This window comes from Schistocerca nitens, chromosome 3, assembly GCF_023898315.1.
Source record: "Schistocerca nitens isolate TAMUIC-IGC-003100 chromosome 3, iqSchNite1.1, whole genome shotgun sequence".
Classification (NCBI taxonomy): Eukaryota; Metazoa; Arthropoda; class Insecta; order Orthoptera; family Acrididae; genus Schistocerca; species Schistocerca nitens.
Genome location: NC_064616.1, coordinates 179,555,216 through 179,573,800, shown reverse-complemented (window position 1 = coordinate 179,573,800; position 18,585 = coordinate 179,555,216). Strand labels below are relative to the sequence as shown.

Here is an 18,585-nt window from a genome sequence, read left to right as displayed (position 1 = left end):
TCTCGCAGAGTCTTCCACTGGAGTTTATCTATTATCTTCGTAACACTTTCGCGATTACTAAATGATCCTGTAATGAAGCGCGTTGCTTTCCATTGGATCTTCTCTCTCTCTTCTATCAACCCTATCTGGTACGGATCCCACACTGCTGAGCAGTATTCAAGCAGTGGGCGAACAAGCGTACTGTAACCTACTTCCTTTGTTTTCGGACTGCATTTCCTTAGGATTCTTCCAATGAATCTCAGTCTGGCATCTGCTTTACCGACGATCAACTTTATATGATAATTCCATTTTAAATCACTCCTAATGCGTACTCCCAAATAATTTATGGAATTAACTGCTTCCAGTTGCTGACCTGCTATATTGTAGCTAAACGATAAAGGATCTTTCTTTCTATGTATTCGCAGCACATTACACTTGTCTGCACCGAGATTCAATTGCCATTCCATGCACCATGCGTCAATTCGCTGCAGATCCTCCTGCATTTCAGTACAATTTTCCATTGCTACAACCTCTCGATATACCACAGCATCATCCGCAAAAAGCCTCAGTGAACTTCCAATGTCATCCACAAGGTCATTTATGTATATTGTGAATAGCAGTGGTCCTACGACGATCCCCTGTGGCACACCTGAAATCACTCTTACTTCGGAAGACTTCTCTCCATTGAGAATGACATGCTGCGTTCTGTTATCTAGGAACTCTTCAATCCAATCACACAATTGGTCTGAGAGTCCATATGCAATTACTTTGTTCATTAAACGACTGTGGGGAACTGTATCGAATGCCTTGCAGAAGTCAAGAAACACGGCATCTACCTGGGAACCCGTGTCTATGGCCCTCTGAGTCTCGTGGACAAATAGCGCGAGCTGGGTTTCACATGATCGTCTTTTTCGAAACCCATGCTGATTCCTACAGAGTAGATTTCTAGTTTCCAGAAAAGTCATTATCCTCTAACATAATACGTGTTCCAAAATTCTACAACTGATCGACGTTAGATTTATAGGTCTGTAGTTCTGCACATCTGTTCGACATCCCTTCTTGAAAACGGGGATGACCTGTGCCCTTTTCCAATCCTTTGGAGCGCTACGCTCTTCTAGAGACCTACGGTACACCACTGCAAGAAGGGGGGCAAGTTCCTTCTGTGTAAAATCGAACTGGTATCCCATCAGGTCCAGTGGGGCCTTTCCTCTTTTGAGCGATTTTAATTGTTTCTCTATCCCTCTGTCGTCTATTTCGACATCCACCATTTTGTCATCTGTGCGACAATCAAGAGAAGGAACTACAGTACAGTCTTCCTCTGTGAAACAGCTTTGGAAGACATTTAGTATTTCGACCTTTAGTCTGTCATCCTCTGTTTCAGTACCATTTTGGTCACAGAGTGTCTGGACATTTTGTTTTGATCCACCTACCGCTTTGACATAAGACCAAAATTTCTTAGGATTTTCTGGCAAGTCAGTACATAGAACTTTACTTTCGAATTCATTGAACGCCTCTCGGATGGCCCTCCTCACATTACATTTCGCTTCGCGTAATTTTTGTTTGTCTACAAGGCGTTGGCTATGTTTATGTTTGCTGTGAAGTTCCCTTTGCTTCCGCAGCAGTTTTCTAACTCGGTTGTTGTACCGCGGTGGCTCTTTTCCATCTCTTATGATCTTGCTTGGAACATACTCATCTAACACATATTGTACGATGGTTTTGAACTTTGTCCATTGATCCTCAACACTATCTGTACCTAAAACAAAACTTTTGTGTTGAGCCGTCAGGTACTCTGAAATCTGCTTTTTGTCACTTTTGCTAAACAGAAAAATCTTCCTACCTTTTTTAATATTCCTATTTATGGCTGAAATCATCGATGCAGTAAACGCTTTATGATCGCTGATTCCCTTTTCTGCGTTAACTATTTCAAATAGTTCGGGTCTGTTTGTCACCAGAAGGTCTAATATGTTATCGCCACAAGTCGGTTCTCTGTTTAACTGCTCAAGGTAGTTTTCAGATAAAGCACTTAAAAAAATTTCACTGGATTCTTTGTCCCTGCCACCCGTTATGAATGTTTGAGTCTCCCAGTCTATATCCTGCAAATTAAAATCTCCACCCAGAACTATAACATGGCGGGGAAATCTACTCTAAATATTTTCCAAATTATCCTTCAGGTGCTCAGCCACAACAGCTGCTGAGCCAGGGGGCCTATAGAGACATCCAATTACCATGTCTGAGCCTGCTTTAACCGTGACCTTCACCCAAATTATTTCACATTTCGGATCTCCGTCAATTTCCTTCGATACTATTGCTCTTCTTATTGCTATAAACACACCTCCCCCTTCACTGTCCAGCCTGTCTCTGCGGTATACATTCCAATCTGAGTTTAGGATTTCATTACTGTTTACGTCTGGTTTCAGCCAACTTTCTGTCCCTAGTACTATATGGGCGTTGTAACTGTTTATTAATGAGAGCAGTTCTGGGACCTTTCTATAGACGCTCCTGCAGTTTACTATTAGCACATTAATATTGTTATTCCCTGTTGCATTTTGCCTACTCCTACCTTGCCGCATCTGAGGAGGCATCTTGTCGGGCCTAGGGAGGGAATTCTCTAACCTAAAAAAGCCACATGTGCACTCCACACGTACTCCGCTACCCTTGTAGCCGCTTCCTGCGTGTAGTGCATGCCTGACCTATTCAGGGGGACCCTACAGTTCTCCACCCGATTGCGGAGGTCGAGCAATATGCACCCCAGATCTCCACAGAATCGTCTGAGCCTCTGGTTTAAGCCTTCTACTCGGCTCCAAACAAAGAGGACAGCAATCGGTTCTGGGAACAATACAAAAAATAGTTAGCTCAGATTCCACCCCGCGAGAGAGGCTTTCTGCCTTCACCAACTCCGCCAACCGCCTGTACGAACTGAGGATGACCTCTGAATCCAGACGGCAGGAGTCACTGGTGCCGACATGAGCAACAATTTGCAGTCGGGTGCACCCAGTGCTCTCTATCGCCGCCGACAGGGCCTACTCCACATCTGCGATGAGACCCCCCGGCAAGCAGACAGAGTGAACACTGGCCGTCTTCCCCGACCTTTCCGCTATTTCCCTAAGGGGCCCCATCACCCACCTAACGTTGGAGCTCCCAATAACTAATAAACCCCTCCCCCCGTGTGCCTGCTCAGACCTTGCTGAAGGAGTGGCCACATGTCCACTCACAGGTAGAGCGAGTGATGCCACACGGCCAGCCTCCACATTGACCCTCCACTTCGTGCGCCGTGAACACCGCTGAACCCGCCACTCTCCTTGGGGAGAGGGTGGCCCAACCACGACCGGTACCCGCGAAGATGTTTCAACAGCAGGGACAGTGGGTGAAGCATGTAACACCTGGGGTGTACCATGCGACGCACCAGACTCCCCACTGCCGTTAAAATCCGAGGCCGCAGCCTGAAGACGGCTGACCGCGGCCATCAACACGTTCAGCTGTTCGCGAACAGTGGCTAGCTCCTCCTGCATCTGTACACAGTAGTCACACATCCTATCCAACCTAAGAAATCAATTTACTGTAGAGTGTTAATTAACTTTTAACTAGACTGCTAATTCACTAAAGGTGGCTGATAGTTGACTAAACTGTGGTTACTAGACACTTCTTGTAGAAAAAAAATGAAAATAGCACCACCTGTCTCTGGACTGTATTGAAAACAAACACTAGCACTAGCACTACTGGCGCTATGGCTGACTAAAGGGACTCTCTCTGACTGTATTCAAAACAAACACGAAATCTATGGAACACTATTACTAGCACTCGACAATTAAATCTTCCTAAAAGCAAAAACATGTGGAAGAAGAAGTGACAAGTAAGAAAAATACAGTTAATACTTAAATTAACATAGCTCACTGCACAACAGACGTGACGCAGACAGCAGTTACGACACTGACCCTACTCAATACTACTTTCCCATCTCACAACCACACTGTCACCTTTCAACCAAACCTACACCTTGGCTACACAGAAAAGTTTGTCTCACCACAGGTCATGATTCCGTATTCACATTTGTTGGCTTCGCCAACTCAAAACCAACCTGTTATCTTTCAGGCTAACCCAGACATCAGGCAATGCTACTAATCAAACTGTCACCAAAATCTACAGTCTAAAAAAATAATCTAGATGCAAAATAAAAATATTTTCACTGTTCTGTCTGTCTGTCTGTCTGTCTGTCTGTCTGTCTGTCCAGGTATGGCATCACATCATTGTTATGTTATGAGTCAAAAGCTTATGTCTGGTATTGGTAGGCTCAGTTCAAATGCAAATTGTGCATCTCAAGGCAAATGATGGATCACTGTACTCAGTAGCAAGGGTGTGCACAGAGCTGATGCTAAATGCTCACTCAGCCAACTTAATGTTTAGACTTCGCTGAACCATATGTCCGTAATCAAGCTGTGGTTGCATGAAACACATTTGGAACTGAAACAAACCAAGCACTGTCTTTTCTTCATGACCTACGGCTAATAGACCATAGGACATACAGTGTGTCAGATCCTGTAGCTGTGGCAATCATATCAAAAGTGAGTTGTAATTTTCTCACCATATTCTTAAAATATCAGCAGCTTTCTTTTGAGAACTGCTTTTGAAGGTGGATTCAGGTAGAGATGTGGCTGCTTGTGATCGTCAGCCACATACCACTGAATAGTGTGTGATGGGAGGAGAGCAGAACAAAATTTCAATGGTGGTGGTGGTTTAGGCTACTCAACAGCATGGCCATTGGTGCCATTACAAAACATGAAATCATGCATTAAGACAAGTCTTCTCTCTCTCAAAAAATCTTACTCTTAGCATGTAGCATGAACACAGTTAGCAAATTTTGAGAGAATGTGTGGCAATATCAATGTTTGATAAGGCAAGCAGAATCACTGCTCCAAGCCAGATTTGAGAATATCCACAGCCTTCTTCCTCAACCCTTAACCCCTGCCAGTGCCAACACTCCTTGTCCTGGCACTGCCTCCAGCTGGGGACTGTCTGAAAAATTACCTCTCATCACTTGGAAGACTACAATTATTTATTTTATTAATCGTATGGCTTTCTGAAACACAGGGAAAAAAAATGGATACGATTGAAGAGCACAACATATACCATTTAAAAGCTTATAAACATCTAGGGCATTTATGCACTCTATCGACTTTGGAGTTGCCAGTGGGAAGTCTTCTGTTCTATCATTGTATGATCTGGTACAGCATTCTTCTGTGATGGTCTGTGGTTCTTCACAATCACAAAGTAGGAATGATTGCTTACCCTATTTGTGTAAAAAATATGCATATCTGCTATGTTGGGTTGTAATTCTGTTTAGTATTGATGTTTTATGAGGCAAGTCAAATCCAGGTGGTTTTTGGGTGTTACACAACATATTATCACTTTGATGCCCAGTCCATTCTTGAGTCTGTGCATTAGTAATGCTGAACATATATTCAACAGTGCCCCTTGCTGTTATTGTCGGTGATCATCTAAAGCAGAGTCTTATGGCCCAATTCATCAACATCTTGATAGATTTTGCTACCCATTATCTTTTGGTACTCATTTGTGAAAGCATTTGTGTGTTGTAGTTTAGGGGCTGGAATGTGGCTTAGTGCTGGCAACAATTCTGTAGATGTTGACTTCGTAACACCAGCAATTATTCTCATGGTGTTCTGTAGTTGGACACCTATCTTTTGTGCACAGGAGTTGTTTAGCCAAACTGGTGCACAATATTCAGCAGCTGAGAAAAGACCCAGAAAAGAAGAACGGAGACGTAATGCAGATGCTCCCCAAGTTGTACTACACAGCTTTTGAATGATGATGTTTCTTGTTTCCACATTTTTGACTGTTTTTGTTAGATGCTCTCTGAAAGAATTCTACAAGGGTTACTCCCAGGTACTTTGGTGTTTTTATTCTAAGTATAGTGCTTTAAAACTGTATGTTGAATTTTCCTCTGGTGAGTTTATTGTTTAGATGCAAAAGGGAAACCTTCATTTTGATGGTGTTTGACATGAGTCTCCATTTGTGAAAGTACATTGCACTGCAAAATTTAAGAATGAGATAAAGTAACATAATATACAAACAACTTGGTAGAAATGAATGAAAATGTGGGAGCATGTTGACAGAGGTCTCTCAGTCATGCACAGAAAGTTGGACATCACGTGGTGCAAGGTCAGCATAACTGTAGTGCCAAATGGGACTAACCCTACAACATGAGGCAGTTGCAGGAAAGGGAAAAGATTGGTTGTTTTAAAAATGGGGGGAGGGGGAGGAAGGGGGAAGGGGACCAAACTGAGAGTTCATCAGTCCCTTGTTCCCTTAAAGTAATTACCCAAGGGAAAGAAGAAAAGAAAGGAGACATACAGCACAATAACAGGAGAAAGGAAGAACCAGAAGAACGACAGAAGGACAACCAAAACTACTATGGACAAAACAGGAAAAGAAAACTAGAGAGAGAAGCAAGAAACAGGTAGAAGGGGTAAAAACAAGAGAGCGGATGACCGTGGCTGGCTGACCATGAGAATAAAAAGGAAAAGCCAGCCACTCTGAGACACATTAAAACATCCACCCTAAAAGCATTAGAGTGCAGAACACAAAGGGACAAAGGACAGGCACTAAAAATTATATAGAATGATAAAACCCACCATCACGTATAAAACATAAAACTAAATTAGCTGATGAGGCTTTGTCAGCTAAAATGAATGGCAATGAGTCCGGTAACTGAAGAGTCCGTCGCAGGGCAGCCAAAGAAGGTCAGCTCACCAAGATATGGGCCACTGTCAGCTGGGTGCCGCACCAACACTGAGGTGGGTCACCACCTAAGAATAAGTATGTCTCCACTACAGTGAGTGGATCGTCATTAAGGTAAAGTTCTGGTTTTGGATGAACGGTACGACACCAACAGAAGTGCATAAAACATGACTTTGCAACCGAAAACTGGAAACCACGGGCTTGAGCCCATGACTGTACCTTGTGGATGGCTCCCTGTAGGCGCCGTTCAGCAACACCAGTACTTGTAGAGCAGTACAATATGCAGAAGACGTCTGTATACAGAGAAGGTCGATGGACAGCCCTGCAGCTGCTGCTAGACCATTAATGGCCACTAAAAAGACACACACACTCAATACAGAGCCCTGCAAGACACCATTCTCCTGGATATGGGGGGGGAACTATGGGAGGCGCCAACTTGGACAGGAGAAGTACGAAGTGACAGGAAATTTTGGATAAAAATCGGGAGCAGGCTTCAGACACACCACTTGTACAATGTTGCAAGGACATGATGTCGCCAGGTGGTGTCACACGCTTTTCGTAAATCAAAAAAGATGGCAACCAGGTGTTAGCATCTGGAAAAGGCTGTTCGGATGGCAGACTCGAGGGACACAACATTATCAGTGGTAGAGCGTCGTCACTGCGAGGGAAAGACCCCATTGCACCAGATCTGGTTGAAGATGACAAGGAGATGTCACTTGTAATCAGATGAGAGATGTTTAATCATCTGACTGTGGATCCGATCTGGCCCAGGAGCTGTGTCGTGGCAATGTGTAAGGGCACTGAGGAGCTCCCACTCTGTAAATGGAGCGTTATAGGATTCACTGTGGCATGTAGTAAACGAGATGACTTTCCCATCCAGCCGCCATTTGAGAGTGCGAAAGGCTGGAGGAGGAGGATGGGGGGGGGGGGGGGGGTAATTCTCTGACACAGAGGCTCAAGCATAGTGCTTAGCAAAGTGATCGGCAATCGCGTTTGTGTCGGTAGAAAACACGCCATTTATGTTAACACCGGGAGGGAACACCTGTTGGGGTCTGGTACCCAGAAACACGTTTCATCTTTTACCCAGACTTGGGAAGGTGACATATGGCACTCAATGGTTGAGACTTATCTCTCCCAACTCTCCTGCTTCCATCATTTGATAAGCTGGCATATGCGCGCATGCAGCCGTTTAAAGGCTATGAGGTGCTCCAGGGAAGGGTGCTGCTTATGCCGCTGTAGAGCTCGCCAACACTCCGTAATTGCTTCAGCGACTTCCAGCGACCATCAAGGGACGCCTTACGCCAGGGGCACCCTAAAGAGTGAGGGATCGTGTTTTCTGCCATAGAAAAAATTGTTGTAGTCAACTACTCAACCATCATATCGATGTTTCCATTTGCGGGAGATTCAACGGTGGCAGCAGAGGTGAATGTTTGTAGTTCGTCTTGTTTAAAGCCCATCTGGACAGGCGTCCATGGGCCTGATGCCAGGGCAGTGACAGGAAGATGGGGAAGTGGTCACTACCATACAGGTCGTCATGTGCTCTCCAGTGGATAGATGGGAGAAGTTCTGGGCTGCAAATTGATAAATCAATGGCCGAGCAACTACCATGAGCCACAATGAAATGTGTGGCAGCCCCAGTACTTAAGAGGCAGAGGTTGAACTGATACAGTAAAGTTTCAACACCTCTGCCTTGGCCAGTAAGCACGGTGCCACCCAACAAGGGGTTATGGGTGTTAAAATCCCTCAAAAGTAGGAAAGATTTACGGAGTTGATCAAGCAGTGCAGTTAATTCATTCAGGAATACTGCACCACCTGGAGGAAGATATACATTGCAGACAATTATTTCCTGTGTCGTCCTTATTCTGACAGCCACAGCTTCAAGAGGGGTGTGAAGGGGCACAATTTCACTACAGACTGAGTTTAGGACAAACGCAAACTTCACCTGACACTCGATTATAGTTGCTGCAGTTCCTGTAGTACCCTTTATAGCCACAGAGGGCAGTGCAGAAAGCAGGTGTAAAGCTTAACAGTTGTAACTCAGGCAGACAGTGGAAAAAACCGCCACAATTCCACTGGAGGATGAAGTCATCGTGAGACTGGGAAGGCATAGAACATTCAATGAGGTAGTTTATGCCTCAAGGTCACTTGCTGCTACCGACTTTTCGCCTGAGCAGTCTACATCCATTGAGTCTGAGGGTCTGGCTAGACCTAGGTCTTCAGCAAACGCCCGACTCTCCACATCATCCGCAGATGCAGAGCTTGTAGGTAGCGGTGGTGTGGGTGGCACCACAATTCCCTTGGTCTTGGGGACATTCTTTTTGGATTTCACTCGCTGCTCCTTGGGTTTCCCTGGCTGGGAGGACTTCACTGATTCAGTCTCCAGGGCTGAGTATGAGTGTGAAGCCCTATGATCAGCTGTTTTTAGGAACTTCAGCCACTGGTGGGTGTCAACTTTCTCACTAGCAGAAACCTGGGAAGGGAGTGACTCAAGGGACCCCTTGCTAGCAAGAGGAGCCAAAGAAGACTTACACTTCTCTGGCGCAGAAGTGGGGACTGATATCCCTGACCGCTGAGGGGGGGGGGGGGGGGGAGGGGTGGTGTTGCTCCAGAAGTAGGTGGTGCAGGAGCAACAGGGAGGGAAGTGCCACCCCCCCCCCACCACCACCACCACCGCCACCACCACCATCAAGGGGGCAGGTATAGTCTTCTAGTTCTGAGAGGCGACAGGAATGTGAGGAACTGATGAGGTGATAACTGTTCTCATAGCGGCAGCATAAGAAAAGGTCATAGCCACAGGATGTAGGCGCTCAAATTTCCTCTTAGCTTTAGTGAAGGTCAGTCCGTCCAGGGTCTTGTATCCCATTATTTTCCTTTCTCGCTGTAAAATCCTGCAGTATGGTGAGCAAGGCGAGTGATGCCTTCCACAGTTGACACAGATGGGGGGCGGGGCATATGGAGTATTTGGATGTGATGGACATCCACAATCTCGACATGTGATGCTGGATGTATAGCGGGAAGACATGGCCGAGCTTCCTGCACTTAAATCACCACTTCGGGGGAGGGATATATGGCTTGACGTCACAGTGTTAGACCATCACCTTGACCTTCTCGGGCAATGTGTCACCCTCGAAGGCCAAGACAAAGGCATCGGTGGCAACCTCCTCATCTTTCGGACCCTGCTGGACGAAGTGAACACCTCGCTGCTCTATACTGGCGTGCAGCTCATCGTCAGACTGCAAGAGAAGGTACCTGTGAATACAATACCCTGGACCATATTTAAGCTCTTATGGGGCGTGATGGTAACAGAAACATCCCCCAACTTGTCACAAGCAAGTAATGCCCGTGACTGTGCAGAGGATGCTGTTTTTATCAAGACTGACCCAGAACGTATTTTGGACAAGCCCTCCACTTCCCCAAACATGTCCTCCAAATGCTCCACAAAAAACTGAGGTTTCATGGACATGAAAGATTTCCCATCAACTCTCGTATATACGAGGTATCTGGGCGAATAAGCTACACTGTCATCCTTAGCCTGGCGTTCCTCCCATGATGTGGCCAGGGAGGGGAACGATTTGGGGTCATATTTCTTAGCATTGGAGCTATACTTTGCCCACTTAGAGACTGCTTGTGGCAGACCACCAGCAAGAGATGACGTACTACGCTTTATGGTGGGTCATCCACCCTAATGCCACCCACTCTGACCAGGTGCCCTCCCCACAGGCATCACCCACCCTCAGTGAGGGCCACGTGGCAGGATGGCCATTGCCAGGACTCTCGCTGCCTCAGGGAGATGGGCATCTACTCCATGGCATATGTGGGGAGTTAACAGCGCAGGCATCAGTAGAGCGATCCTTGTGTTGTCATGGGGCTACAACCAACAGGGTACATGGCGGCCACATCACAACGGACTGCCTACCATGCTGCATATGAGGTGCTACGAAGTCCACGGTCATCGTCGGTGAAGAAAGCGACACTGCATAGTGCATGGTGGAAAACACACCCCGGAAGGTGTCCTCGCCCAAGAGTGGGAGAATGAGCAGGACTGCTATGCCACGACGAGAAACTGGGCTAAAGATCTCAATGCACGAAAGACACAATGCACCATGTAAGGCGGCCTTTCCCAATTGGCTTGCTCTTCGGAAAAATTTAGAAAGATTAAGGTCAAACATGACAGGGTGCCATCACATAAAGGCCAAAATGTGTGAGACTCCTTTTAGTCGCCTCTTATGACATGCAGGTATACCTCTGGCCTATTCTAACTGCCAGACCTGCAGGGGGCAAGTGGGAAAAGACAGTGTGTGTCAATCAGCGAGCAGTTATGGTGCACTGTGCTGGTGTTCTTCGTTACAAAATGGCCCAGAAACAACATGTGGACAACTTCAAAGAGGAAAGAATCATTAGGAGACTGGAAGAAGAGCAATGTGTGATGAAAGTAACCCGAGGCAGTTGACCCTGGTCAACTACAATAGCAGATGACTGCTATGGTTCGTTTGTTTTGTTTTAGGGCGCGAAAAACAACTGAGGGTCACACATGCCCAAGTCGAAACTACAGAACACAAACATAGAGACAAGGGAAACGACTATACATCAGTCCCAATGGAAAGAATAGGATACATCTAAACAAGGCACGTGGAAAAAGGGCTAAGAATGCCACTACACAAAAATGGAGATCTGAAACTAAAAATTAAATGGCCTTCACCATATTGCTTCACCGGATAAAAAGGAAAATGTGGGCGACAGCCCGCGCGTCATTTGTTAAAACAGCTGATAAATCAGATGGGAAACCCAAGATGGAACACAAATTAGTAAAAAAAGGGGCATTCCAGCAGGTAGTGGCGGACAGTTAAAATTTGGGCGCAATGTGTACAAAGTGATGGGGCAGCGCCACTGAGCAAATGACGATGGCTAAAAAGGCAGTGCCCAATATGCAGCCGAGTTAAAATAATCTCCTCTCGGCGGGAGGGCCGAGAGGAGGTTGTCCAAGGCACCTGGAGAGGCTTAATAAGCCGAAGCTTATTCCCGTGAAGGGAGGACCATTGGCGGTGCCAAAGTGACACCACCTTTTGTTGAGTGAGTCTGAGCAGAGGACACAATTGGGAAGGCTGTGTCGCCGGATGTACTCCATTGCCTGATACAAGGCAAAAAGCTCGGCTGTAAATACTGAGAAGTGGGCCGGAAGCCGATATCGAAAGACACGGGTTCCAGTGACAAATGAACACCCAGTCCCACTGTCAGTCCGAGAGCCATCAGTGTTTACAAAGGTACTATCGCCAAGTTCCATGTGAAGGTCGTGAAACTGGAGGCGATAGACTGAGGCTGGAGTAGTGTCCTTAGGAAGCGAATGAAGGTCAAGGTTAACATGGGCGGCTTCACAAAGCCAAGGCGGTGAAGGGTTCACACCCAAGGGGAAAGTTGCAGGCAGTGTGAAGTTAAGCCGCAGTAGCAAGTGGCGAAAGTGGACGCCAGGAGGTAACAGGGAAGAGGGACGAGCCACATATTCATGATCTAAGGAATCATCAAAGAAGGAGGCATAGGAAGGGTGGCCATGCATGACAGACAAATGGCATACATATCTGCTGAGGAGGAAGTCACAGCGGTAGGACAATGGTAGTTCAGCAGCTTCAGCATACAGACTCTCAACCGGGCTGGTGTAAAAGGCACCCGTGGCTCAACAGATGCTGCGATGATTGATAGTGTTGAGATGGCGTGAGAGAGATGGGCGTGCAGATGGATAAACATAGCACCCATAGTCGAGTTTCGAACAGACAAGGGACTGGTACAAACGGAGGAGGGTGGTTCTATCGGCACCCCAAGAAGTACTATTGAGGACACGTAGGACATTGAGGGACTGTGTACAGCGGGCTGCCAGGTAAGAGACATGGGAGGACCAAGAGTGTTTCCTATCAAGCAAGAGACCCAGGAATTTCGTAGTGTCAATTAACGGAAGGGCAACAGGCCCAAGATGGTGGGAGAAATCATTTGCGCCACCAGAAATTCATACAGACAGTTTTGTCATTGGAAGAGTGAAAGCCGTTGGCGATGCTCCAGGAGTGAAGATGATCAAGACAGCACTGAAGACAGTGCTCAGTGAGACAGGTCTGTGGAGAACTGCAATAGATGCAACATCATCAACAAAAAGGGAGCCAGAGACGCCCAGCGGGAGACAGGCCATGATGGGGTTAATGGTGATAGCAATGAGGATGATGCTCAGGACGGAACCCTGAGGCACGCCATTTTCCTGAATAAAGGTGTCTGACAAAGCACAACCCTACGCACCTTGAAAACTCAGTCTTGTACACATGCCCAAAGAAAACAGGGCAGGTGCCCACGGAAGCCCCACGTGTAAAGAGTATGAAGAATACCAGTTCTCCAGCAGGTGTCGTGGGCCTTTTCCAAATTGAAATCAGCCACAGTCTGGGATTTCCACAGAAAACCATTCATGACATGGGTGGACAAAGTAGCAAGATGGTCCACTGCAGAACGCCGCACTCTAAATCCACACTGTGAATTCATGAGTAAACTGTGAGATTTGAGCCACCACATCAGCCGGGCATGAATCATATGTTCCATCATCTTGCAAACAAAGCAGGTAAGAGAGATGGGGCGGTAGCTAGAAGGAAAGTTTTTGTCCTTACTGGGCTTAGGCATGGGTATGACTGTGGCTTCATGCCAGTATCCAGGAGATGTGCGCTCAGCCCAGATGCAGTTGTATGTGTTAAGCAGAAAGTACTTGCCTGCAAGAGAGAGGTGCTGCAACATCTGAATGTGGATAGCATCTGGCCCTGGAGTGGAGGACCAGGATGAACTGAGAGCATGATCTAGCTCCCTCATAGTGAAGGCGGCATTGTAGCACTCACGACTCGGAGAAGAGAAGGGTATCGCCAAAGCCGCCTCCACTCATTTCCTATGGATACAGACAGGGTGATAGTGGGAAGGAATCTAAACTTCCGCAAAATGGCGGCCCAAGGTGTTTGAGATAGCAACAGGATCCACAATGACATCGGCACCTACTGTCAGGCCGGAAATGGGGGAATGGATCTTGGTTCCAGAGAGCTGTTGGAGGTTGGCCCACACAACAGAGGAAGGTGTGAAATTGTTGAAAGAACTAGAGAACGAAATCCAACTAGATCTTTTGCTATCCCGAAGAACTCGACGACACTTTGCAAGCATCTATTTATAATGAATGCAGTTTTCCAGTGTAGAGTGGCGGTTAAAAACTCAGAGAGCATGTCTCTGTGCGCAAATTGCATTGTGGCATGTCTCAGTCCACCAAGGGTTGGTTGGTTGGTTTGTGGGAATGAAGGGACCAAACTACTAGGGCCATCGGTCCCTTTTTCCATGAACTTGAAACACCCGCAAGGAATAAAAACAAACAATGGAGATGACAAGAGACGACACAGGACAAGAAAGACACAGACAGAGACCTTGAAATCACACCGAGTGTGACAGTGGCTGGCCGACCATAGAAATAAAAAAGGAAAAGCCAGCCAACAAGAAACGCACTAAAAACCCCAGTCTAAAATCATAGGCCAAAGGCCAGACTCAACACATAAAAAGGATAAACACTTAGATCAAGCAATAACCCCCCCCCGCACAAATAAAACTCTGAACTAAATCTGCCATCGCAACGTCCTCTGACGAAAGTGCAGGAAGCGTACCAGGCAGTGCAAACGTCTGCCTGAGCGGAGTTAAATGTGGGCAATCCAACAAGATGTGGACCACAGTCAAAGCTGACCCGCAGCGACATAAAGGTGGGTCCTCGGGGCACAATAAATAGCTGTACATCATCCAGGTGTAGCCAATGCACAGCCGGCAGAGGACAACAGTGTCCTAGTGAGAGACTCGCATGGAGGAGCGCCACGCACCGGTAGTCTCCTTGATGGCCCGAAGTTTGTTGGGTGAAGGAAGGGCGCGCCATTCTTCACCCCAGGTGCGAAGTAGCTTCTGCCGCAAAACTGACCTGAGGTCACTCTCTGAAAGGCCAATCTCCAAGGCTGGTGCACTGACAGCCTGTTTGGCCACCGTGTCAACACGTTCATTTCCCGAGATGCCTACATGACCCAGGGTCCACACAAAGACCACATAGTGGCCACAACGGGCAAGAGTATGGAGGGACGCCTGGATAGCCATCACCAGACGAAAGCGAGGGAAACACTGGTCGATAGCTTGTAAGCCACTCAGGGAATCACTACAGATAACGAAGGACTCACCTGAGCAGCAGTGGATATACTCTAGGGCGCGAGAGATGGCGACCAGCTTGGCAGTGAAAACACTGCAGCCAGCCGTCAATGAGTTTTTCATAATGATCCCCCAGAGTAAGAGCATAACCAACATGACCAGCAACCATTGAAATGTCAGAACCTTGAAACGTGGCAAGGATTGATAGAAAGCAGTGGCGGAGGGCCTCAGGAGGGACTGAGTCCTTCGGGCTCTGTGCTCCTTCGGGCTCCATGCCAAATCGGCCGATGGCATGGGCGGGGCACACACCACAGGGGTATACGAAGAGGGGCCCAGAAAAGAAGTGGAAGATGGAAAACCTCAAGCCCGGAGAGAAGGGCTCTGACGCAAACTGCGATTGTACACCCTGACCGGGGCCGCCATTCCAGAAGATGGACAACCGACTGAGGGAACAGGAGACGATAATTGGGATGCCTGGGCAAGCTACAAACATGTGTAGCATAAGCGGCCAGTAATTGTTGGCGCCAGAACTGCAATGGAGGGACACCTGCCTCCACAAGTATGCTGTTGACAGGGCTTGTCCAGAAAGCTCCAGTGGCGAAACAGATCCCGCTGTGAAGGATGGGGTCCAGCAACCACAATGCGGAAGGGGATGCCGAACCATAAGCCAGGCTCCCATAATCTAGATGGGACTGAATTAACACCTGATACGACTGTAGAAGGGTAGACCGATCGGCACCCCAGCTGGTGTGACTCAAGCAACGAAGAGCATCAAGACGCCACGAGCAAGTTTGTTTAAGCTGCCGAATATGAGGTAGCCAAGTCAACCAGGTATCAAAAACCAATCCCAAAAACCAATGTGTCTCCACCACAGCAAGAGGTTCGCCGTCACGATAAAGCCTCGGTTCAGGGTGAACAGTGCGTCGCCGGCAGAAATGCATAACACAGGTCTTGGCAGCCAAAAACTGGAAGCCATGCGCAACAGCCGAAGACTGCGCCTTTCGTATGCCTTCAGCATGTCAAAAAAGATGGCAACCAGATGCCGACGGTGGGCAAAGGCCATATGGATGGCAGACTCCAGGCACACCAGATTATTGGTGGCAGAGCGGCCCTTATGGAACCCACCCTAAGCCAGAAGGAGCCAACTCAACCTCCAGCTCATCATGCATTTGAGCAACTTGCAAAGAACGTTGGTGAGGCTAATGGGGCGGTAGCTGTCCACCCGCAGTGGGTTCTTGCTAGGTTTCAACACGAGGATTACGATGCTTTCCCACTATTGCGACAGGAACTCACCCTCAACCCCGATACGGTTGAAAAGGTCTAGGATGCGTCACTGGCAGTCCACCGAGAGGTGTTAGAGCATCTGATAGTGGATGCAATCTGGCCCAGGAGCCGTACCAGGGCAAGCGGCTAGGGCACTTTGGAATTCTCACTCACTGAATGGAGCACTGTACGATTCAGGGTGGCGTATGTGAAATGAAAGGCTCCAACGTTCCAACCGAACTTTCAGGTAGTGGAAGGCCAGTGGGTAATTCGCAGAAGTGGAGCTATGAGCAAAATGCTCCCCTAAGCCGTTTGCAATTGTATCGGAGTCAGTACAGACTGCTCCATTCAGTGAAAGTGCAGGTACACTGACGGGGCTCCAATAGCCATAGAGTCGCCTAATCTTGGCCCAAACCTGTGATGGAGAGGTATGGAGGCCAATGGTGGAGACATACATTTCCCAGCACTCCTGCTAGCATTGGCGAATTAGGCGGTGGGCTCGCGCAGGAAGCCGTTTGAAGGCAATGAGGTGTTTCAATGAGGGATGCCGCTTGTGATGCTGGAGAGCCCACCTGCAATCTTTAATTGCCTCAGTGATCTCGGGCGACCACCAAGGCACAGTCCTCCGCCGAGGGGACACAGAAGAACAGGGAATGGCAGATTCTGCGGCAGTAATGATACCGGTCGTGACCGAGTGAACCACCGCATCAATGTCATCATTGGAAAGAGGCTCAATAGTGGCAATGGAGGTGAACAAGTCCCAGTCAGCCTTATTCATAGCCCATCTGCAGGGGCGCCCAGGAGAGTGATGCTGTGGAAGTGACAGAAAGTGGTCACTACCGCACAAGTTGTCATGCACACTCCATTGGATAGATGGTAATACATTAGAGCTGCAGATCGAAAGGTCGATGGCTGAGTACGTGTCATGCGCCACACTGAAATGTGTGAAGGCACCATTATTTAAAAGAGAAAGGTCGAGCTGGGCCAATACTTGCTCAACGATGGTGCCTTAGCCTATTGCCAGTCATCCACCCCACAAAAAAAGTGGTGGCAATTGGGCTATCAGTGCAGCCAGGATATGCTGCGGGACATCACCATCCAGTGGAAGATAGAGACTGCAGACAGTAACAGCCTGAGGCGTCCACACCTGAACAGCGACAGCCTCTAAAGGTGTGTGTACAGGGACAGACTCACTGTAAAGGGAGTGAAGGGCGTAGATGCAGAGGCCACCAGATACACTCTCATAAGCTGCCCGGTTCCTATAATAACCCCGATAGCAACGGAGGACAGGGGTTCACATCGCCAGAAACCAAGTTTCCTGAAGAGCAATGCAGAGGAAAGGGTGAAGGCTGAGAAGTTGTCAGAGCTCAGCAAGATGATGGAAAAAAAACCGCTGCAGTTCCACTGGAGAATAAGAGTGTCCATGGCCGAGAAAGCTGTGAAGGGATTGAGGAGGCAGATTACGCCGCTGGGTCACCTGCTGCCACCGATTGAGTACTTGTGCGAGTGACATCCATTGCGTCAGAGTCCGGCAAGATCTAGGTACTCCGCAGACGCCAGAATCTCTACCTCACCCTCAAACGCAGAGCTTCTAGTTGCAGTGAGGTGGGTGCCACCGCAAGTTCCTTCGTCTTAGAGGTCTTCTTATTGGACTTTTCTCGCTGCTCCTTGGGTTTCACTGGCTGGGAGGGCTTCACTGGTTAAGTTTCCGGGATGGAGGAGGATCACGAAGCCCTACAACCAGCTTCTTGTGAGCACTTATGCCACTGCTGAGCGTCATCCTGGAAATCTGGGAGGGAGGGACCCAAGGGATCCCTTGCAAGCGAGAGGATCCGAAGAAGTTGGACGCTTCTCCGGCTTAGAAGCAAAGACGGACGTCCCTGATGGGTGGGGGGGTTGCTCCCGAGGTAGGTGGTGCAGGAGCAACAGGGTGGGTAGTGCCCCCAATGGGCAAGGGGGCATGTGGAGTTGTATGGCTCGGTGAGCCAACTGGAATTCGCTGAACTGAGGGGGCTATCACGGTTGTTGTAGCAGCTGCGTATGAGGAAGTCATTCGCACAGGATGGAGCTGTTCATATTTGCTCTTAGCCTCAGTATAGGTCAGTCAGTTCAGGGTCTTATATTCCATGATTTTCCGCTCTTTCTGTAAGATCCTTCAGTCTGCCGAGCAAGGTGAATGATGGTCTCCGCAGTTTACAGAGATGGGAGGCGGGGCACATGGAGTATTGGGATGTGATCGGCATCCTCAATCTCGACATGTGAGGGTGGTAGTACAGCAGGAAGACATATGGCAGAACTTCCAGCACTTAAAGCACCGTATTGGGGGAGGGATATAGGGCTTGACATCACAGCGGTAGACCATCACCTTGACCTTCTCCGGTAATGTATCTCCCTCGAAGGCCACGATGAACA

The 18,585-nt window shown here is 48.0% G+C and overlaps 1 protein-coding gene across 3 annotated transcripts in view; it reads right to left on the bottom strand.

Annotated features, from left to right (window-relative positions):
* LOC126248123 (ras-related protein Rab-21) overlaps positions 1-18,585 on the bottom strand; it is a 132,307-nt gene that overhangs the window by 101,515 nt on the left and 12,207 nt on the right. The gene's annotated exons all lie outside the window — the stretch shown is intronic.